This window comes from Leucopleurus acutus (genome assembly GCF_964270905.1).
Source record: "Leucopleurus acutus genome assembly, chromosome: 8".
Classification (NCBI taxonomy): Eukaryota; Metazoa; Chordata; class Mammalia; order Artiodactyla; family Delphinidae; genus Leucopleurus; species Leucopleurus acutus.
In genome coordinates this window covers 107,562,127-107,585,317 of record NC_139151.1, presented here as the reverse complement: position 1 = coordinate 107,585,317, position 23,191 = coordinate 107,562,127, and the positions used below count along the sequence as shown (strand labels likewise).

Below are 23,191 nucleotides of genomic sequence, written 5' to 3'. Positions count from 1 at the left end.
CTCCGTCACTAATCGGAGCCTCCTTCCCCACAGGCTCTCCCTGTGCCAAGATGGGGGACACGGTCCATCGGCTCCAGGCCCCTTCCAGGCCCGAGGACCAGCCCCAAGCTCTTAACTACTCCATCCTGGAAGCCACACACATCACTTCTGCTCCAACCCCACCCAGAGGAATGTGGGGAATGTGTTCCCCGCAGGACCCTCTTGAGTCGTCCGTCTGTGTGATGGGACGTCCGTCTGTCTACCCAAGTCCATCCAGAGGCGGCAGACACAACTGTGACTCGGGCCTGCCCACCTGCCCCTGCCCACACACTACTCACCTCAACAGCCCTCCCCATGGCCCGCGGCTCAGCCCTCTGCGCCCAGCAGGACCCTGAGAACAGCACGGCGGCACCCAAGGGGCCCACCCGCGAGGTTTGGTTTTGTGGGCCAAGCCCCCGCCAGGGTTCAGGAGCACCCAGGGAGACAGGCACGGGAGGCAAGCTCATGTCTGGCCCTCTGACCCGCCGCACAGATGGGCACCCGGCCGTTGGCAGTAGACGCGTCTGCACAAAAGGGATGAACGGGGCGATGGGATGGGAGGGAAGTGTGATCAGCTGCAGGGTCTGAGCCGCCATCCGATCGCCCCTCCCTCCACCGGGTCCCCAAGGTTCAGGTGACCGACCCGTCTGGAGCCTGATTCCCCCTCTGAGGAGCTCAGGAGCCCCTCACTGAGGTCAGAGGACTGGGCCGCCCACCACATCTGTGAGTCCGAGTTTCCGCAGGAGATGCTAAATCACACACCTCCACTTCAGAGGCTCGGCTTCCCTGTCACCAAGGGAGGGCCTGCGTCGGGCAGGCTCTGAGGGACCTGCAGGCCTCCCAGGCCTCTCCATCCCATCAAGCGTGAGACCCTCAGGCCCCTGCGGTGTCCAAGGGGTTTGTTGCCAGGAGGCCATGGTCATGGTGGGGGGTCAGAGCTCAGACTGGCCTAGAGCTGAACCGGCAGCTGGCACCCGGGCTGATGCCCAGGGCAGTGTGCCCGGCCGGCCTGTAGTCCTGGGCCTCTCCTGACGTAGAGGCAGGAAGGCTGGCCTCGTGGCTCACCTCCTCCCGGCTGGCAGGAGCCGATCCCCCCGTGGTGGTAGCCTCACCCATCGCTGGCCTCAGACGCTTGGCCTCCCAGGAAGGAGCGTGAGTGCTGGCTTCCTTAGCCTGCTCTGGCTCAGAGACTAGGCATGGGGCCTGGCACGGGGGACACTCAGCACAAAGAGTGATCGTGGAGACTGCACCCCACAAAGCAGTATGTCCCCACCTCTGGGTGACTTGGGGGTCCATGGAGAGGCACCCGGTACCTCCCAGGGACGCCCTTGCCGGGGGGACAGGCACAGCTCGCCAGCCTCTCTGAGCCTCAGTTTCCCACTCCATCCAAGGCAGGGAGGAGAAAAGAGGGGAGGGTGTGTGTGCTCAGGGCCACCTGCCCGGGCCTGGTCTCCAATGGCCGCTGCGCCCACACCCGACGCTTGAGGACCCAGAGCTCGCCTGAGAGTTGCCCACAGCAAGGCCAGACAGGGGCCCCTGGGGCCGCTCTTCCCACCTCTTTCCAGGCCCCAGGATCCCACCCGTCCCTGCGGTCCTGACTCAGCGGGGCAGAGCTGGGACCAGGGCCGGGCAGCCTGGCTCCCACGCCTGTGTGTTCTCAGATTCACATGTCCTCCTCTGGCCGAGAGGACAAGGCCGCCTGCGTGCACGTGGGCCCCTCCTCCCATTTCACACAGTGCAAAGCCCAGGCCTTCCCTGGGCACGTTTGCAGCCAGTGGCTGGGGTTCAAGCCCTGCCCCCTCAGCCCGCTGGCCATGGACCCGGGAAGTCACATTGGCTCTCGTGCCTCTGTCTTCTCACCGGTCAGCGGAGGGGATGAAATCGATGCTACTAAGGCAAGTGCTGTTGGGAGGATCCCTGAGTTGATCCATATCCAGGCAGAGGAGCTTCACGTGCAAAGGCCCTGTGGCACGGGGCAATACCGCAAGTCCAGGGCTGCGAGGCCCGGCGTCCGATTACAGAGCTCAGAGAGAGTGGGTGTGAGGGTGGGCCAGCTGTCGGTCAGGGAGGTGGCGGGGGGTGGCCAGGGGCCAGTCTGGGAGCCCAAGCTCTGCCCTGACCCTGAGGCTAAGCCTCTGTTCCCCGAGCTGCACCGTGGCTTCCTGCTCCCCACATGCGTGGCAGCGCCCCCAGAACCCTTCTTTCCCTCCTCTTTCCTGGGTGTTTCTCTCCCAGTCTGGCCGGGGGACGATAACCCCTCCCCACAACCAGGCCTTTCCTGAATGACTCTATTTATAGACTTCAAATATTGGCCAGAAAGGAAATTTACATTTTTTTACAATTTAGCTCCAGTCTGTGTCAGCTTCTGTGGGTTGACTGCTTCTGAGAGAGGCGGGGGGAAGGGAGCAGGCGGGCAGAGATGCGTGCATTGGGCCCACGGGCAGCGCACGGCGGCCGGGAGCTCTTCTCAAGCCTGTTTGGTGGATCTATAATCAAGGGCCTCGCTGGGGGCGTCGGGCTAGGCAGACCATCTGGGGGCGCCAAGGGGTGAGGGCGGCCCCGAGCCTTGTCTTTGTGGCGAACCCTGCCCTGCTGCCTTGGCCGACCTCAGAAAAACATGTATTTTGATCAAAATGGGCCCTTTTTTAAACTTGTCACCCTGCGGGTCAGGGCACAGCCTGCCCGCCCCCCCCCCCCGCCCCCAGTCCTGCATATTAAGCAGTGGCTTGGTCACCACCAAAAATAGATGTCCCAGCCCAGAGGCAGGGCTGTCCCGCCTGCTCCGGGAGGGGACCGGCCCGGAAAGGGGCAGCCGGCCCAGGCCCCGGCCCTGCCGACTCTGGAGACTGCAGGCCCGCAGGCAGGCGGCGGGGAGCCGAGTGGCCTGGTTGGGGACCACGTCCGCCTGGGGTGTGCAGCGTCTCCAGGGGTGGGGTCGGGTGGCAGCCACGGTGGGCCCCGGGCCCGGCGAGGTCGGAGCGCGGCCCACGCCCGCCCGGGGCCAGGTGGCAGGTGGATGCCAGCAGGTCCCCGGCCACAGGGCCACACCCGGCGCGCGGGCGGCCTCCTCCCCGCCCGGGGCCCGCGGGCCTGGGCTCTCACTCCACCTTGGCCATCAGGGATGCACAAAATGGCTGACGCGGCCGTTTCTAACCGGGATGCGCGCACATGGCAGCGGCCTGCGGAGCTGTGTTTATTTTGCCGAGCGGACGGCCTTTCGTTGCCCGGGTTCCGAGCGCTCCAGAGGCAGATGGAAATTTTTGTGGATTAAACACGGGGCTGAGGCGCGCTGGGCTGTTTGGGTTGGCAGCGCTCCCTCCCCATCTCGTTCCTCACCCGCGCTCCCGCCCTCCTCACCGGGGCATCCATTCATGCCTCCATCCTGGGCCCCCTCCTCCCCTCCCAGCTCGGGGGCCTCCCTCACTCCTGCTGGCCCAGAGCAGGGCAGCCTCGGCCCCCTCCCCGAGTCTGGAAGAGGCTGCAGGGTGACGGAGGGCTCACCGGGAAGGCCTGCTCCTCCGGGGCCCTTCTCAAGCTGGGGGCCCCTCTGACCACCAGATCCTCATCTATGAGATGGGAGCTGGTGTGCAGACCAGGCAACCAGCATACGGGGCACGCTTATGGGTCCGGCACCCAGAAAATGCCCAGTATCCAGGCTCTGTCACGGGTCCTGTCTCAGGAAGGCAAACGCCACCAGGGAAGCATGAGGGGCAAGGCCTGATCCCTCGCTACCTCGGGAGAAGCTCTGCGTCCAGACAGGACCTGGACCTTTCTGAAAGGACTGGAGGGTATGCTGGTCTACAGAAAAGATCTCTGGGGGACGAGGAGCAAAGCTTGTGGATACCTGGGGAACCAGGTTCCAAGCGGAGGGCACAGCTCTGCACACTCTGCAAATGCCCTGCGGTGCGACCGTGCCTGGCTTGTCTGAGCGACCAGGGTGGCCGTGGGTTAGGGAGGAGCCTGGAGGTGGGAGCAGACAGGTAAAGGGGTGGGCAGACCTCCGGGCCCTGTGAGCCACTGGAAGGACTCGAGGCTTCACTTGGAGGGAGGGGGGCTTCGGGGCAGAGAGGGCCGCGATCCAGCGCGTGTTTTAGCTACGCTGCTCTGGCACGTTGAGGGTAGACTGAAGAGGGGGCAGGTGTGGCCGCAGGGAGAGCTGCGGGGCCGGCGCACACCGCTCCCGTCCCTCCCCCTGCCAGCCCCACCCTGGGAGGCAGGTTGGTCCGTGTGCCCAGCCCGCTCTGTCCCCGCCGGCCGGGAGCCGTAGGTCAGGTCTCACACATAAAGAACCATCTGTGTGGGCAGCAAGGTGGCCACAGCCCGCCTGCCGCCCGCACGGGGACGCTCTACCCAGCAGGCTCCGCCCACCCCCTCCCCGACGGGGCCTGCGGACACCCTGTCAGACCGCTAGCACCCACCCCTGGGTGGGGGCTTCTCAGGGTGATGTGAAGCCCTGGCCCGAGGTGCTGACACCACAGTGACCTGTGTCACCCGGCCAGGCTCAGAGCGGCACTGGAGATGGGGAATTCAGTGAGGCCCAGGCAGAGCACGTCTGGTGGGGGGGGGGGGGGGGGTAGGCGGCACAGCTGCAATGGGATCCAGTATCACAGGCCCCCGTGTGTGGCCCACCTGCGTGCACCCGGCAGCATGGGATCTTGGTTTTAAGCCTTTACAATGTTACCTTCTGATAAGGGGCCACATCCGGTAACCAGGGTGGAAATTCGGAACCCTGTACCTTCTCCAGAACCCACGGGTGTCCCCACACATGCGCCCTCTGGTCTGGACGGAGGGACCGGAAGTCCCGGCCACAGAGACTAAAGAAGCCAAGGAAGGGTCACCTATGTCCACTGGGCACCGGCAACATCAAGGGTTGCCACTGTGAATGGGACGGGCTGGTTCCTGACCCTTGGAGCACATGGTTTGGGGGGCAGAGGGGGGAATGCACGGAATGGCCCATAAGTACCTACTGCCCGGCTGAAAGAGGGCTGGACCGGATAGGCAGGGCCACCTCCGGTCGGGGGCCAGGGGCCTGGAGACAGCCAGGGGTGAATGAGGTGGCGGGTGGTGTGGCTGGAAGAGTTCCCAGCATGAGCAGCCGTGCAAAGGCCCTGGGGCCCAGGGTCATGGCTGTCTGAGGCTGTGAGAGCAGGCAAGGCAAGGCCTGGCCCTGTCAGCCGAACTGGGGACTTTAGAACTCACCCTATGAGCCTGAGGGGCAGGGGATGATACTGGCTTCCCTGGGAGGGGGATTAGAGGCAGGCGAGGGTGGGAGCCCCAAGAGTAGTGGGATTAGGACACAGTGGGATTAGGACACGCAGTGGGATTAGGACACACGTGTGTGCCTTGGACTAGGGTGGACACCTGTGGGAGAGTAGCCCACAGTCCACAGGACCCGTTGGTCAACAGGACAGGCAGATGGAGGGGACGGGGTATCAGGAAGGACCAGGTTTCTAAGGAAAGCACCTGGATATGGGGGTGCTTTGCTTGGAGGGACGCCAGCGTGGGGCAGGTCAGGGGCAACCTCGAATTCCATTCTGGACGTGTTCAGTGGGCGGGTGGACTCCGGTGCTTAGAGATCAGGTGGAAAAGAAGGAAGGAAGGAGATGGGGAGACGGGGAGGCAAGAGTGGGCCTCACCAGAGCCAGGGAGGGGAGGATGTGGCCCCGGGCTTGGCCAGGGAGGGGGTGAGGTGTGCTCTGATGGGGCCGGGCTTCCCCAGTCCCGAGCTCGGCCAGGCCCCCGGAGGTTGGGCAGACACGGGACCGTAAAGGCACAAGAGAGGAGCTGGTGTGTTTGGGATTAGAGGGGCAGCACCGCACCACTGACGTCCGCGGACGGCTTCCTAGGCGAAGAGGCCTTGGACCGGCTGTTCCCAGGGACAGGTGCCAAAGGCAGGGCACCCACTGTCCGTGCTAGGGTCACCGCCCACAGTCCTGTACCTGTCCCCCCCGAGTCAGGGAAGCCCACAGTACCTGCCCTTTGACAGCAAGAGAGCACCCGCGGGGCCGGATGTGCCGCAGAAGAGCCGGGCTGGGCCTGGGCTGGTGCAGCTCACCAGGCTGCAGAGCTGCAGAGGGAGGGAGGGGGCACAGGGGGGCGGAGTCCAGACTAGGACGCAGTCTGTTTGATGCCCCTCAGCGCCTAAGGACTCGGTCACGGGGTTCACCTCCCGCTCCCACGTCTATGCAGCCCCATCTGTACCCGCTGAGGAAAGGCGCGCGTGTCACCTGACTGAGCTCCGCCTCCGTCTCGCTGTCTCTCCTCCCTGCCCCCCGGGAGCTTTATGGATTAAACATCAGCGCCTTGAAGAGGTGGGGACACTCGACGCCCTTCCTGGGACGTCTCTCTGCCGAGGCCCAGAAAAGGAGCGGGATTCACAGAGTGGCCCCGCTGCCTCTCCTGGGCCTGCGGCTGGGGGGTCTGCACCGCCTTCTGGAGAAGCACCCAACCCGGCCTCAGAGGATCTGGTCAGCTGGCTTCTCTGTCCCGCTCGGTTTCCCTCTGCTCCTAAAATTGGAGCTCTGCTGAACAGCTCCACATCCTGCACCCGGGGACAGAGCAAGAGCTAAAGGAACAGTAACCCTTGGGCACAGGTGGACACGAAGCCCGGCTCCCTCCCTGGCCCAGGCAGACCCCTGGCCCAACCCACCCACTCTACGACTGACTGACCTAGGGGGCTCCACCCAGAGTCCCCCAGAGTCTGAGTCCTGCCCCTGGTTCTGCTGGCTTCAGGCTTTCCGTTGTCATGGTGAACACCCAGCCCCTAGCCGTGGAGCCCACTGAATCTTCCCTGCCCTTTTGTAAGGAAAACTAACTTATTTTTCAGCTCCGCAAACCTGGCAGGAGCCTGTCTCTTCCAGGCCAGTGGGAGACCTCCGTGGGCAGGTGCCTCCCGATGGGGTCAGGCGTGGCCACCTGTACCTTACAGATGAGGAGGTGGAGGGTCCTCACAAGGTGAGGGGAGTGCTGCCTGCCTCCCCCTCCTGCCCCGGGCTCCTGCGGGGGTCCCTTCCCACCCCTGGGCTCCAGTACCCTTTTGCACAGCACTCTCCTCACACCCACCCCACTCTGTAGGCATGAGCGCTTCTACTGTGACAGCATCACCCTAAGACACGTGACCATGCCCCTCACCTACTGAGGCCTTGGGGGAATTTAATTAAAAATTAGCAGGGTTGATGGAAAAGGGCTCCCTGCTTGAGCTGTAATTGCACAGTCACCCCAAAGATAAAAGCTAGTCATGGAAATTCTCTTCAAAAAAAAAAAAAATTAGCAGGAATGCATTTGAAAAAAAAAGGAGTCAGTCATCTGTCTCCTGCCAGAAGCCAGCACAGCCCCGTTCTGCCCGCCCAGTGTGCTGCCCAAGGTGGCCGCAGTCCTGATAGGGCTTCGTTTGAGGTTGACACCAAGGCCAAAGTGGCCGAGTCCATCCTCTCCGCGCCCACGTGCATGGACAGCCGCGCAGCCAGTCCAGTGGGCCGCTCTGACCTTTGGTGGTGATGCAGCGGGAAACACCTGCCGCTCCTCTCCTGGCCCCCCTGCACCTCCCACCTCCGGGCAGCCTCGCCCCCCAAGATGGGCCAGGCCTCCAACCGCAGGGGGCCCAGTGCAGGGCCTGAGACGCTGCTTGTGTCCGGCTTTCGCACGGGTGTTTTTAGCATCACGACCCTCTCCCTTGTGAAGGAACCGACCCCTGAGGGGGCCAGCGTCCGGGTTGTGGGCTTCCCCAAGCCCCACGGGGCCACACGTCCCCCAGCCTCGGAACCAGGCCCCCAGATGTAGGGCCGGCTGGGGCCCAGGGCAGCGGGAAGGCCTGGGGGTTCCCAGGAGACAGAGACTGTGGGCCGCTCTTCCCTGCTGCGGCCGGGCCTTGTCTTCACACAAGCCCCATTGCTGCGCCGTCCCCGCCACGCCACCTGACAGATGGGACGGTGACAAGACGACCGGGCAGGGAGACGCTCGCCTTTCGGTGCCAACACAAGCGGCCTTTATCCTGGCCGTAAATGGTCTCTGTGTCGAGGGAGCCTGTACCCAGCCCGGCCCTGAGCCCCTGGCGGCCAGCGGGGCGAAACTGGGTCCGTGGGGACAGACTCTACAACGGACGGCTGGTGGCATGTGGTGGCAAAGCAGCCCCACGGGGCCACAACGGGACGTTGTTCCGGCCTCACCTGGGCTGGTCTCTGCCCGCGGCCTCGCGGCCCCCGGGGGGAGGCCCTGGGAGGCCGAGGCCGAGGCCGAAGCCGGCGCCGGAAGCCGGGCCTGGGGAGAGGTCGGGCAGCTGCTGGCCTCCACACGCCCCCCGCCGAGTGCGGGCACAACGTGCCTACTGACCCTGGTGGCGGGTCACACCGTGAACGAGCCCTCTCTCCTGCGTCCCCCGCCAGGTGGGCAGGGGCAGCACCCCCTGGTCAGGGCTGTGCCCAGGAGGGCTGGCCCGCAGGAGCTGAGCCAGCCCCAGGGACCATCTCCCCTCGGCTTTTAGTGATATGGTAGCAGCGCCTGTACGATCCAGGCCCCCAGAGCCCGCCTAGAGCTCTCATGGCCATGCCAGCCCTGCGTTAGCTGCCCAAGGGCAAAGCCTCCTCCTTGGCTGCCTGCCCACCCTCAGCCCTCACTCTGGGGCCCGAGGGTCCTGCCCCCGTGCCCATTCGACGGCCCCCTTGTATGTCTCGAAGGCTCCTTCCCTCTGCTGCGAGACGGGGCACACGTGGTCTTGCCTCCGTGCATCTCCCGCTCCAGCCTCTTCTGGGCACAGTGCCTTTTCACACCCCTGAGCCCTTGCCCGTGCAGAGCCCCTCCCCCAGGATACCCTGTGAGTGTGCACAGCCCAGGGCTCGGGAACACCCGGGGACTGGGTCATCTGAGCCTGACCAGCCTCCATCTTCCATCTTACTGTCAGAAGGGGCCCTAGAGAAGGTTCCACAGTCCTGCCTCCCTGTAGGCCCAGCTCCCCGCCAACAACCAGGAGACAGGCCCGTCCCCAGAGCTCTTCCGGCCCCCATCTTCTGAGCCATTCCCACAACAGCCTTCCCCGGGGTACTCGGTCACCCTGCAGGACCTCCTCACCAGCCAAGGTCACCTTAAAAATAGCCGTGGAGGGGTTTGCGGCGGCAGCAGACCCTTCTAGACTAATTCACTGGTAATGGCAAAATGATGCTGAGTTCCCAAAAAAAAAAAAAAAAAACCCACTCGATTTCCTCATTAACATAATTGCAAACAGAACGAATCTTTCTTGATTTCATGTAAACAACAGCTTGAAATAGTTTCTAATCCTCGCAGGTATCAAATTAAGTTTTTACTTATGGTCTGGAAATTAATTACCCTTACAGCGAGACAAATGTGAAAACTGTGTATTTTTGACAAGAAAATGAAGCAGCTATTGGGGAAATGTAACTTAATCGTCGCGGAGAAAATTGTTTATAAATTGGTCGCGTTGTTTGAACTCTCGCCTCTTCGACCCGGGGCTGGGTTAGCGGGCGTGTGTGCGTTTGCCTAATTCGGAGCATCACGGGGGTAGCAGCAGAGGAAGGGACCAGAGAGGCCGAGAACAGGGCAGGGAGGAGGAAAGAGAGAAGAGGGAATCCTTCCCCGTGAAGGAACCCATGGCAGAGGAGGGACATGGGACCAGGATGCGTGGATCAGGGACAGCACCTCCTGGCAGATGAAACCTAAATGGAGCCCTGGACCCGGATGGGGAGGAAGCAGCTCTCTAGGTGACCAGGACGAGGGCTCCAGGCAGAGGGAACCGCCAAAGCAGCAAAGGCCCTGGGGCGGGAATGAGCCTGGAGCAGAAAGGAGGCGAGGGGGTGCGGGAGAGGAACTCTCAGAGGCAGGCGGGGCCGCACCCTGAGGGAGGTGGTTCTCAGACGCTGGGTGGCAGTCACCCAGGCTTCAGGGCACTGAATTTGAGCCGTTTACAGTTTTTCATCCTTATCTATCCTGTTACTGCATACCTCCTCCTACACGTTTTCCCCTCGTATATTGTGTTTTATTTTCTGGGAGTGAAATTTCTGGGTCGACATCACGAGCCTTAACGAGAATTTCTCAGTAGTCGGCGTTGTACAGGGTGGGAGTGAGTTCCCCGTCACAGGGGTGGCCAAGCAGAGGCCGGCCGACCACTTGGCAGGCTGTGTGCAGGCTCCCAGGGGCTGCATGGAGGCATGTGGCCAGGGAAGGGTGTGTCTTCCATGCCTGCCCTTCAGAGCTCCAGGGTTCCACCCCCCCCACACACACACACCCCTGCAGCTCCTTTCCCCCTGCCCGCCTTGGTCTGAACCTGGGCAGTGCCAGCAGTGGCCTGTCTCCGCTTTGGCCTCTCTGATGGTAAGTACAGTCCGGGCACGTGGTAAAGAGCAGACAGAGTCCGGCATCCTGTTGAGACAGAGCCCCCAGGACCCACAGCCAGAGTGGGCGTGCCCACTGGGCCCCGGCCTGTGGCGGAAGGCTGGCGGGGCAGGCGGGGGCGGGGCACGGGCTTAGCATCCTCATGACGACTCTGGGCACGTTACATGGCCTCTCTGTGCCTCAGTTTCCTCAGCCTGGAGACGGAGCGTCTGCAGGGAGGCTCGAGGGCTGGGGACCTCCACGCTGCACACCCAGAGCTGTCACATGGCATCTACTGGTGACGACTGGCCACCACGATTTTCCAAGGGATGGAATAACCCAGCCGAGGCAGGCAGCAGGGGACAGGGTGGAGCCAGAGTGGGAGGGGACAGTTTGGCTTGGCGGGTCCTCAGGAGGCTCCGACTGTGGGACGGGGCGTGGAGGTCAGGATCACAGAGCCCACCCTGGCTGCCCACTCTGGAGAACGTTCTGGAAGGGACGGGGGAGGCAGGGGGTCAGTGAGGTTCCCAGGGTGGGCACAGGCAATGGGGAGGGCGGGTGGCACAGAGCTGGTGAGAGGTGGAAGCAACGGCATTTGGTGAAGGGCGGGGATGGGGCTGAGCCATGCCGGTGGTCCAGATGGGGTGGAGTTTGTTGGGGTCTGGGGGCAGGTTGGAGACCATTAGGCCCTGGCCGCGTCCAGCGCTCTGAAGCATGAGTTCCTCCGCTAACCGACTGCTCCCAAAGTCTCAGCTGTCAAGCCTCAGGGGGCGTGCGCCCACGCCCACCCCCACGCTGCTGTCTCTGCAGCTCCCCGTCTTGCTGGTGGCCGTTGTATCAGCACAGGCTGATTTAGCAGGACACCACAGACTGCGGCCTAAGTAGGACATTGATCTCTCATAGTTCTGGAGGCTGGAGGTCCCAGATCAAGGTGCCACCCATTCAGAGTCTGGAGAGGACTGGCTTCCTGGCTCACAGATGCCCGTCCTCTCACTGGTGTCCTCTCATGGCCTCTTCTCTGTGCACAGAGGAGAGACAGAAAGCTCTGGTATCTCTCCTTCTAAGGACATTAATCCTATGGGATCAGGGCCTCACCCTTAGGACCTTTAGCCTTCATTACCTCCCTAAAAGCCCCATCTCCAGATACAGTCACACTGAGGTTAGGGCTTCAACAGATGAACTTGGGCAGTGGACAGTTCAGTCCATGACACCTGTCCACTGCCAGGGCACCCAAACGTGGAGCCCAGTGTCACCCCAAGCTGCTTCCTCGCCGTCACCCATGTGAGGCCTAGGGGTGAGAAGCAGGAGGTTAGGGAGTTGAGTGTCCTTTGCCCCTTAGGGCCACATCCACTGGCCAAGTCAGGGAAGCACGGCCCATCTACGTGGCGACGGGACCTGGGTCCAGGCAGCTCCTGGGCTCCATCACCTCCTGGCAGCGCACTGACCTGAGGGCCCGAGCCTCCGGCGGGTGTGGGGATGGAGTCTGCAGCAGGGTCCGGGGCTTTGTTCTGCACCAGTGGTCAGGGAAGGGGGAGGGCTGAGGAGGCCTTTGTGTTCTCACAGCTGGAGGTGAACTTGTCAACTTGGCGTGTACTTGTCATCTTGGTCCTCTCTTCCCCTCCCCTGTAGCGGGCTGGGGACATTGAAGCCCCGGGCCCTCCCAGCCTGAGCCACCCCTGTGTGGTCCTCACAGGAAATTCAGGGTGGTCTCCCACCTCGGCTGCTCTGAGGTGGACAGACAGGGCCTGAGCCCAACCTGGCACCTCGGAGGCACCCGGGAACGGGGCTCCTGACCCCGGGCAAGCAGACCCACGTGCCAGAGCCTGAAGGTCTGGGTACTGGCCGTCCATTGGCCAGGATGTCCGCTGGGAAAGCGCTGGACATGCAAAGCCTGACTCACAGCCCAGACATAGGGCCTGGTCTCTGGTTTACACCCAAAGTGTGGTGTGAACGCTGAAGCGAAGGTGTGTGTGGCCCTGCCCGCCCCACTCCAGGCTCTCTGCTGGCTGGAGCCTCCCACCCGCCCGGAGCCCTGGGGATTCTCTGCCGACCTCCCGCCCAGCTGCCCTCCTGCGCCCGAAGAAGCCTGTCGTGCATACGGCCCTCCAGGGCCCTTCCTTTTGACGAGGAAGCTCAGGCTTTGCTGGCAGAGAGAGGATGCCAGGTGAGGCCTCCCTAGACGGCCGCAGGTGCCCAGTATCCTAGTTCCGACACGACATGGGCATGGCCTCTCCCCTCTCAGTGGGGGCCACACCTCTGGGGAGCTGGGTGTGGTGGGGAGGCCCCTCCAGCGCTGGGGACCTGGGGGTCAGGAGCTCTCAGCTCCTCCTTCCTAAGGCTCCCAACCCCCCAGAGAGGTGCGGTTACCCCCCCACTAACAAGCCTTGTGAGATGCGTAGCGCACATCTACCCTCCGAGCCTCCATTTTCCCATCTATAAAATGGGATGATGAGAGGCCGCAGCTCAGAAGGAGTAGGCGTTCAATGAGACGGTGCACGTTTGGCTCACCCGGGGGAGGGGCTCTTGCCATTATTGCTACAAAGCTGGAGGTTTGGGAGGTTTGGGAGGTTCAGCTGGAGCTGGGGGGTGGCCCTGGGATCAGGGATCCAAGAGGTCAGCTGAACTGCTCTGTGGCCCTGGATAGGGAAGTGTGGAACGTTCTAGACTACCTAGTCTGCTGGGGATGAGGGCAACAGGACAGTGGACTTGGCCCCTGGCCCAGGCCCTGTCTCTCTCCCCGTTTCTGGTCGGCAGGGCTGGGGGCGCCAGTGCAGCCTCCCGGGCTTGTCAACATTAACTGTCATCCCTGGTACCAGCCTCAGTCACAGGTGGCCAGATACTGGCCACGCCATGGCGGGGCGTGTTTACCCCCCGCCGAGTCTCCCCTCCGGGGCTCAGGGCCTTGTCTCGGCACTCTCTCACGATGGTCTGCCCTTTGGGGAGGGTGGCTCTGGCAGCCACCCTGCCTCTCAAAGCCAGGCCAGCGCCCCCGGCGTCCCCGAGAAGTGGGGACAGACACCAAGGCGCGAATGGTGACAGGCCCTCCGGAAGCTAATTTCCCTAGGCAACCCCCAGGGTGGCTCTCACCAGGGGACAGAGGGGTACCAGGTGCTTCTTCCATGGCCACGTCGGAGACCCCAGGTCCAGAAAGTAGAGATTCACAGAGGGAGGGGAGCCGGGGCAGGGTCGTCTACCCAGGACCATGGGCTGGGAGGGGTGAAGCCACTGCTGACTCCCCAGCCCCTTGCCCTGCAGGCCGGGGAGCCACTGTTCACCCCAAGCCACCTTGTCATACCCCCAGCAGCAGGGCCCAGGGAGTCCATGGCCCTCCCAGTGGACCCTCAACATTGCCTGTGTCGGCCAGGCTGCCCATGCCCCTGGCTGGAAGGCAGGCTGGACGACACACTGGCTTGACTGTCCAGGGGCCACACCTAGGTCCCCACCTGGCCTCCTAGCATGTACCGAGCCCACCCAGACCATCCTGCCCTGGCCACTCCTTACACGCAGGAGGCAGGTGGGCAGCGCAGGTCCCAGTGCGAGCTAGACGTCGGGGCGTCTGCCAGCGTGGCACCCGAGAGCCTAAAGACTGAGAAGGGACACAGCCAGCGGGGCCTTGAGCAGCTCTGGACCCCAGCCAGGGCCCCACGCCAGGCACACCAGGACCAACGCGGCCGTGCAGGATTCTGGGGTTGTCCGAATGTGTTCCCGGGACTCACCCCGAGTCCAGGACAGAGGAATAAACAGTGTCCGCGAGTCCGCCAGGGCCTCCGAGGGGCCGCACTAGCCTGCACTGTGCTGGGGCTTGGCTAGGGAAGGACGCTCCTGGCCGCGTGTCAGCCCGAGCCCAGGCGGGGATGAGCAGGGATGGGGGCCTGGCCTGGAAGCCCTGAAGGCAGGGCCAGCGGAGGGGAGCCCACTGTGAGTTTGGGGGGCTGTCTGCAGAGGTTTCATGGTATATATGAAAGGACATCCTCAAGCCAGATGGGGTTGTCGTGTCTCCCGGACCCTGGAGAATCCCCCTTCATCCCCAGGAACTCTTGAGGTGCCCCTGTGCTCCTGTTGGGGGCTGGAGCTGGTGTTCCCCCTCCCACCCCTGCAGGCAGGGCTGATCCCAGGCAGGGCCGAGGAAGGGTGCGCGTGTTGGGGGAGGGTCTGTGCACTGGGGAGGGGGTTCAGAGAGCCCGCAGGGGCTGGGGCACGCAAGCCTGGGCCTGCGCCTTCTGCAGCCCTGCCTCCTGCCCCGGCCTGCCCGCTGCGCAGCTCAGGGGCCGGCACCCTCCTGCAGCCTGCCCCCTGAATGCCCAGGGCCGTCGCCTGCCCAGACGTGCCCAGGGAGCTCCTAGGGCGCCTCTTTCTCCTGTCCTCTGGGCCGTGGTCACCGTTCCTCTCCCAGCTTCTCTCCTCCCCTCTCACCACCCCCAGTTTGGCCTCACCAGCTCCCACCCTGCTGCCCCTACAGACTCATGTGCACAGGTGCTCAGGACGCCCCGTGCAGCCACCGGCTTTGGCCACCGATCCCACAGCCCCAAGGTCAGTGGAGTTTGGCCCAGCCTGGGGGTGCCCGGCCCCCAGGTTCACCTGCTCCAGCCACTTGGCAGGTCCCATTCACACCAAGCCCCGGGCCAGCACGTGGTGGTAGCCCCTAGTGCCAGGCGGGGCCAAGGGGGAGAGGGAAGGGAGCTGGTGTGAGGTCCACTGCGGCAGGTGTGTGCCCTGGGCTGTGGGCAGGGCCGGGAGTGGCATTTGCATCTTAAATTTGGAGTTTACAGGGGTCTCTCAGTCCTCCACGGTGGCCAGCAGAAGATGCTGGGGGGAAGGGTATCCCGTTCCAGGGACCACAAAAACCCCAACTCGCAGGTGCTGAGCGCTGGATCGCTACCTGCCCTACAGGTGCTCGGCGCCGGCCTCCCATGACGTCACTTCACAGGAGGGGCCGAGGCTCCAGCGTCCGGTCCCAGCACTCTTGGTGGTGGTGTGGAGCTGAGGTGTGAACCCAGGCCATCTGGTCAAACCCCTCTGTTTAGCGGGACACTGACGCCCAGAGCAGAAAGGACGTTTGCTGGGTGGTGCTGGGCGAGGGGGAGGAAGCTGGCGGAGGGGCCTCTAACCCAAGGACTGGGCGTCGGAGAGGCGCACGCTCACCCCAGGGGCCTTCGTAGGTTTATCGCAACCCCTGACCCACGCGTCCGGGCTATTTTTAACTTGACAAAATGGCTCCAGATCTCAAACGGAAGAACAGAGGTGAAAATAGCTGTGATGTTTCTGGGAAAAAAGAACCGATGACTGGGTGGTCCTGCCTCATGCTGAGGAGCAGGCCACGACCTTTGATGGTTCACAGCCTTGGACAGGGAAGACCAGCCTCGCGGGCCGAGGTCCCTGATGTTCACCTGTGCCAGGTGCGAGCGGCTGAGCTCACGGGCTCGGCACCACTGCTCTGCCCATTCTACATTCAAGGAGACTGAGGCCCACGGCCATGCAGCTCCTGAGCGGCAGGAATGGCCTTGGTCCCCAGGCCACCTGGCTCCACCTGCAACATGGGATAACGCTTCTGATAGGGGAGAGGCAGCAGTGTCACAAACCAGATGGGACACTTACGACACCGGCCATTTAGGGAAAAAAACTAAGGTAGTGTGTCACTGCCAGCTGACAGCAAAGTGCTATAGTGATAAGGTCATCAATGTGAAATTGAAACCATTTATAAAAAGCAATACTGAGCAGAGTGTGTGAGTAGCCAGCAATCCTTGGGCGATGGGTTCCTGCCCTTGGGCAGCAGGCGGAGGTGCCCCCTGGCCTCACTGGTTCAGGCTGAGAGCCAGAAGCGGGGAGCAAAGTCTGCAGCCCCCAGCCCGGGCCCTCCAGACAGCAGGCTGGGAGAAAACTGCAGCTAGCAGTGGAGAGCCACAGTTTTGGGTATTAAAGTCTCCCAAATCTATGAGAAAAGCACTCAGAGTAGGCCGGAAAAAAAAAAAAAAAAAAAAACTGGAAAGACAGTCCACAAAAGAAGGGCCTCAAAGACTGAAAATATTCCTCACTCCATCCGTCCTCTAAGACAGGGCCCATCAACCACAGCCTGCAGGTCTGATCCAGCCCTCGGCCTGTTTTTGTCAATAAAGTTTTATTAGAACACAGCCACGCCCACTGGTGTGTGCTCTGTCTCTGGCTGCCCTCATGCTGCCGCGCAGAGTTGAGGAGTTGCGGCAGAGACCACATGGTCCTGGACCTGAAATCCTTCCCACCTGGCCCTCCTTGGGGACGTTGACAGCCTCACTCTCAGAACGTAAATGGAGAGATGCAAGATGGGCCAAAACAGATGTGAACATAGGACATTGGTGCTGGGGGAGTGGAGGTGGAAGGTCTGTTGACTGGCTGGCCCTTCCTCTTCCGGAAAGCGCTCTGCTGAGTCCCATCACGAGGGTTACAAGCTGTTCCTCTCCCGTGACCCTGGACTCCTCCTCCAGGGACCCCATCCCTCGAGAACAAATCAGTGTCTCCGCAGAGTCCTGCCCAAGCAAGTTAATCACAGCCTTCTTCGTGGTGGTGAGAGATCGGAAACAGACCGCATAGCGGGCGTTCGCAGGATGCTTGGTTCTGATCATGCGCATTAGGGACAGTAGGCAGCTTGCAGAGACCCCGGAAAATGTCCAGGGTGCATAGTGACTCGGGGCCGGACAGGGCACGGCGTGATCCCAGCCTGGTTTGGGGCGATGTGTGTGCGTAAAATACCGCCTCGTGGAAAACACACCAAAACGTTACCACCGTCGTCTCTGGAGGGTGGACTTCGAGATGAGTTTTTAAAGAGATTCTTCTGCATTTTCCAGAATTTTCTGTAACGAGCGGTTCTTGCTTTTGTGATTGGGAAGAGTGAACATTAACGTGAAGGGAGGGAGGGAGACTTGGGGGTCTCCCAGCAAAAGGCAGGGCTCTGGCCCCTCTGGCCTCACCTCCATGTGGGCTCAACTCTGCCCGTCCCACAATGCGGCCACGTCAGGTCACTGTACACAGCAAAGCCTGGCTGCCCCGTCCAGGAAGGGCGAGTGACCCCGCGCTGGGCCTTGGGGACCCAGGACCCAGCCTCGCCCCAGCCTCGCCCCAGCTGGGCTGAGCGGCCAAGCACCGGGTGACCCGTCTGTTCTGCCCACAGAGCAGTGTCGCCGTGCACCGTCGGGGCCACCTGGGGCTCTCTCTGGGGGCTGCAGCCCGCATCGCCACCCCCGGCTGGGGTGGGATGGTGCCCCCAGGCTCACCCTGCCCTGACCTCTCCCCCTCCCCCTCCCCACCCACCCCTCGCCGGCGCCCCCGTCACTCCCTCCGTGGGCCTCCTCGGGGCCCTGCCCCAGTACATCCAGGCTCAGGGTCTGCTGGCGGGTAGGACCCACCTTCCTGCAAGGAGGCTGATGCCCTCCTAGAAGCGGGCCCCAAAGCCCCCTCCAAGGCCTCCTGCACCACCTGCCCCAGGAGATGGGCTGGAGGTGGTGGACGTGGCCACGGAGGCCAGGAGGGCGGGGAGAGTCTGGGCTCTCACGGAGGCGCCGTTTCCCTGTCACAGAATGAAGTAAATGGGACAATTAAGGGGGGCGGTTTCTAATCGCCGCTTTAACCCATTTGGAAGCCTGCTAATTATTCTCTTGGGGAAAGAAATGCAGGTTCATTATTATAATGAGCTTTGGGCAAAATATTTCATCGAGTCTGACAAGCTGCAGCGACTCCTTAGGAAAGTGCTTCGAGATCGCTCGAAGGGGCCTCCCCCCGCCCCCCAACTCGGAGCTCATTGCCCATCCGGTCCCTGTGCTGTGGGCGTGCTGTTTTAATTCGCTTATGAAAAGCCCGCTTTGATGTCCCGGACCAGATAAGGACCGCGGGCCGCAAGCTGACGGCCGAGCGGGTCTGCGGCCTCCGGGACCCCAGCCAAGGCGCTGCCATGAGGTAACTGCACAAACAGTCCTGCCTGAAAAAATATGCTTTTGTTTCACTAATAAATCTCTTCTTGGAACGCTCCCCGCCGGCTCTCGGCTGTCCTCGGCCGCGCTGCCTTGGGCCTTCCTGCTGGGCGCGGTGCGGCCACTCGGGACTGGACGGGGACTGAGACGCGCCGCGGCGTGGCGGGCACAGGGGCGCGGGGAGCTCCGGCCTCTCCCCGCCCCTCCCCCACCCCTCTTCCGCCTGCTCCCCTCCCCCAGCCCTCCCCCCCGCACTCCCCCTCCGGCTCCTCCCTCACTTCCGGGCGCTGGCCTCCAGACCTCTGTCTGCCCCTTTCCCTCCTAGTCCTTGGGGGGTACCCGGCCTGGGGTGGAGCAGACCAGGATGGCAGCCACTCCGCCCCTCAGACGGGCCTGTCTGTGCCACCCCCTGCTGTCCTGAGGCCTGGGAGACAGGGGGTGGCCCTGCCCTCCGAGCCCGGAAGGCAGCTCAGCCTGGTCCGCCCAGGGCAACGGGTCCCGCTTTGTGGAGAAGCGGCCAGCGCAGCTCCTGAGCCGTCTCGGCTTTGGGGAGCCCGAGACAGGCCCCCTCCCCCACCCCAGGCGACCCCGGAGCCTGCAGCCAGGGGACGTGCAGGGCCCGGCGGGGTCCCTGCGCAGTGGCCGGCAGCGGCTGTGGCACCTCTGGGCCCGGCTCCTCCCCCACCGTCTCGTCACCCCCTCTGGGCCCCCTTCCCCAACCTCAGGGGCGTTCCTCAGCCCCGACTCTGCCTGGCCACCGCCCACTGCTCTCCTCCGCCCTGGACATGTCTTCACCTCCCCCACTCTCACCTCTGCCCCAGGCCACGTGGCCCCTGGCTCCTCACTCCCTTCACCTGTCCCAGCAGCCCCCCCTCCCCCCCGCCCCCCCCTCCGCGCCCGGCCAGCAGCCCCTGTGATCTCTCCTGGCAGTGGCATGAGCGGGGCTTAGAGCAGAGGTTAGAGCAGAGGAAGCCTCCGGGCACCCCACGGGGCCCCTCTAAGCCCCGGATTCCACATGCGTAAGGAGGAGACAGGGACTCCAGCTCCGGGACCATGGCCAGGATTACCTGGAGCCCTGTCTGTTGAGCACCTGGCCTGACGCCCGGCACGTGGCGAGGTGGAAGCTCTCGCTTCCCGCCCCCTCTTGTGGGCACCGCTGTGGGCACCGCTGTGGGTTCGTCTTCCCCGCCTGCTGCCAAGCGCCAGACCAAGATTTAACGCCATCTCCTCAGGGCATCAAAAGTCTGGTGGGTGCAGCTCAGCGTGAAGGCATCTGGGCTGACACGGCACCCACCCCCCACAGCACCCACCCGAGCCCCTAACGTGTCCCAGACGGCGGACGGGTGCCGGAGGTGCTGCAGGGACGAGCCTGCACTCCTGGCATCATGGAGCTGCCCCCGGTCAAAAATACACCACGTAATTACAGACCTGGATAATTACTGGGCAGGAACAGAGCAGGGCACTGTGACGGAGGGGAGCCAGGGTGGTCAGGGAAGACCTCCGTGGGAGGGGCATCTGAAAATAGCACTCGGGGTTGCTATTAATAGGCTTCAGCGTGGAGCCGTCCAGAGGAGAAAACAAAAAAAGGACCCTAGTGTCTCCATAGATGACTATCATTCATGTTTTTTCAGTGGAAGTGTTGAGATAGATTAATAGCTATTTTAGTTCTATTTGAATTTCCAGAAAATTCGAACAGTACAGAAAGGTTGGGAAAGTGAAAACCTCCAGGACCTCCTCCCTTCCTCCTAAGGGTATCCCTTGTTATCCCAGAAATACCCATCATTAGTGTGAGGGGAGCAGCATTCCAGACATTGTTCTGCACGTTGCGTACGGAAAAGGATGAATGAATGAACAGATAGATGGATATGTGATTGTGGGATGAGGGAGGCGATGGATGGATGGATGGCTGGATGGATGGATGGGTGGATGGATAGACAGATGCATGGATGTGTGGTTGGGAAATGGATGGATGGATGGATGGGTGGGTAGGCAGATACATGGGAAAATAGACACGCCACCAGAAACTATTATGAACATGGTAATGCTGCTTTTGATTTATTCATTTTTCTCAACAAACAAAAGATAAAAAAACAAAGTGAAATAGAAAAATTGTTAAATTCAGATAAACATTTCTTCACCAAAGGAGAAGTTCATTTCTAAATGTCACTTTCACGTCAAGGGAAAAAATACTGTACAGTGTGGGAAGTTGGAGTCGTCGTGGGGTTTTGTGGTCCTTTCAGCTTCGCGCGGTATTGAATGATGCTGCAATCCTGCCCACCGTCCTTCCTGCCTCCCAGTACGTGTTAGTCATATTGTTACCGTGGCGTTGGGCCGGGTCTCTAACATTTGTGTGCCGTTCGTTCCGTCAGGGTATCTTGGTTCTATATTAAGGTGGGGCTGGGACTCACCATGATCTTCCCACCAAGTGCCCATTCCTCATTTCTTTATTTTGATTTTGATTAATCTCCTGATTGGTTGGATTTCTTCCTCAAGTAACTGATTTGAGAAGGTCCCACGCTCCCTGCCTGCTTCCCCGATGTCCTTCTTCTCTTGTATTGTCTGCCTTCACTCTCTCCTCCAAGTGGTGGCCCATCTCTCAGTCCCCCTGTGTCCTGGTCACATTCCCCCTGGAACCTTCCCTCCCCCTGCTCCAACCCTGGAATTTTTTTCCCCAAGGCCTCCTGCCTGGCTTCCTTCTGGAACTCACCTGTGTGACTGTCCTAGGGTGGATTTACTGCTCCCCGGATCTCGTGTCTTCTTTGTTGTTTAGTTCCTCAGTTTCTTGGGAAAACCTCCAGTGCCTTCCTAACAAGAAGTGTGTGGAAGGTAAGCGTTATGAGTCCTCACGCATCTGAAAACGTCTTTCTTCAACCATTATGCCCTGCAGATAGTTTAACTGGGTATAGAATTTCCAGTTTTCCTTCAGAAAGCAATTTCCCTTCAGAATTTTGAAGACCTTGTCCTGTGATGTTCTAGCATCCAGACTTGCTCTCGAGAAGTCCACGCCTGCTTTATTCTCATGCCTTTGTAGGTGGTCTTTATTTATTTATTTTTTTCCTAGACGTTTTCAGTCTCCATACTCTCGCCTCGGGGTCTGCGTTCCAGGCAAGTTTACTTTGTGGGTGACCTTGACCATTGATTGTGCCAGGCACGTGCTGGGCCCTTTGGAGACTTGAGTCCTTGAGCTCCAGAAAGTTCTCTGTATTATTTCTATCATTTCCTTCACGCTATCATCTCTATTCTCTCTAGAATTCCTTGTAATCAGATTGAAGACGTTTTTGATGTAACTGCAGGGTCTCTTAACTCTTCTGTCTTTCCTATTTATAGGATTATGTCCTCGACTGTACATCTTCCAACTTCTAGGACATGTTATTAGTGACCCTAGTTTGAGCGTCCTCTGGCATTTTCTTGTTCTCTGACATGTGTGGTGGCATCCTGCACTTCCCTGATGGGTATAACAGCTCCTGGAATCTTTTTGGAGATTCCAGATACATCTTTATATCCTGAGATCTGCTTCGTTCCTTACGTGCAGAATGGCGGTAGGACGGTTCTGAGTCTCTGCCTGATGGTGGTTCTGAGAAATAAAAAGGTTGACTCGGGAAGGGCCTAGCAGGTGCGTGCACAGCCGTGGGGGCCCCTGATGCTGCGGGTTTGAACGGCCCCTCAAAGCCCTCAAATGCTCAGCGCCCAGTAATGGCTCAAACCTCACTCCCAGCAAACCAGCCCCAGGGCCTCTGCCCCAACACCACGTGTGCCCACCCCATGCTCCTTTCCGGCCCCCGCACTGCCTTCCCTGCCCCTCTAAGTCATTCCCTCCTCGGGAAGCCCTCTCGGGCAACCATGCCCCTGTACCATCACCTTTGCCCAACAGGCAAAGGAGCCCAGAAACGTCCTGGCACCAGCCTTCCATTTCAAGGAATAGAAACTCCCCTAAAACTTGCCTGCGCGAAGAAGGAAACGTGCTGACTCACTAAAAACAAGTCTAATGAAAGATCTAAGAGTAGCAGTTTCAGGTACGTCTAGATCCAGGGAAGGAAGCTACAGCGTGCGTCGGGCGCTCTCCACCACGTGGCAGGTGGCTCTCAATAGCCCCAGACTTACGTCCCCAAAGGTCACAGCTTGGTGCTTCCCAACACTTGCAGCCAGAGTCCCGTCGCCTGACTCTCACGGACCAGCGTGGGTTGCAGGCCTTGCCAAGTGGGCTGCTCTCTGACCTGGGTTGTGCGTGATTTCCAGGATTGGGGGTAGAAGGGAATGCCACCCCTAAGGTGCAGGGAGAACTCCCCCCCGAGGCTCTCCTGCCCAAGGAGGAATAGCGTGCCCACCTCTGCCGGCCAACAATAGAGCTGAGGGGCTGAAATTTTCTGACTCAGTGAGCTCCGTGGGCTGAGGGAAGCCTGGTGGACATGCAGAGAGTGTGGACTGGCCCCACCTGGAACAGCCTCCCCAGGACAGGCTGCAAACCAGGCACCCTGAGGGCTGCGCCGACAGGGAAGCCTGAAGGCCGGTCGGTTCCCACCAGCAGAGACAGGGCCTCATATCCCAGGGAGAGTTGGGGGGTCACAAATCTGGAAGCCCCTCCCAAGCTGCAGGGTCTCTGGAAAGTGGCCAGATTTTGCGAGTAAAAATGCAGGACGCCTGGGAATTCCCTGGCAGTCCAGTGGTTAGGACTCCGTGCTTTCACTCTGGTGGGCCCAGGTTCAGGCCCTGATCAGGGAACTAAGATCCCGCATGCCACTCAGCACAGCCAAACAAAAAAATGCAGGACACCTAAGATGAGTAATTTTCTTTAGTGTAGGTATATCCCAAATATTTGTGCGCTATATTTAAACTACAAAAAAAGTCATTGTTTATGTGTAATTCAGATTTTCAGATTTGACGGGGCGTCCTGTAGTCCATCTAGCACTCTTACTCTT

The 23,191-nt window shown here is 61.1% G+C and overlaps 1 protein-coding gene across 3 annotated transcripts in view; it reads left to right on the top strand.

The window, feature by feature from the left end:
* Positions 1 to 23,191, top strand: part of KCNQ1 (potassium voltage-gated channel subfamily Q member 1) — a gene marked incomplete at both ends in the record, with an annotated part of 348,420 nt that overhangs the window by 292,119 nt on the left and 33,110 nt on the right. The window lies entirely within an intron of this gene.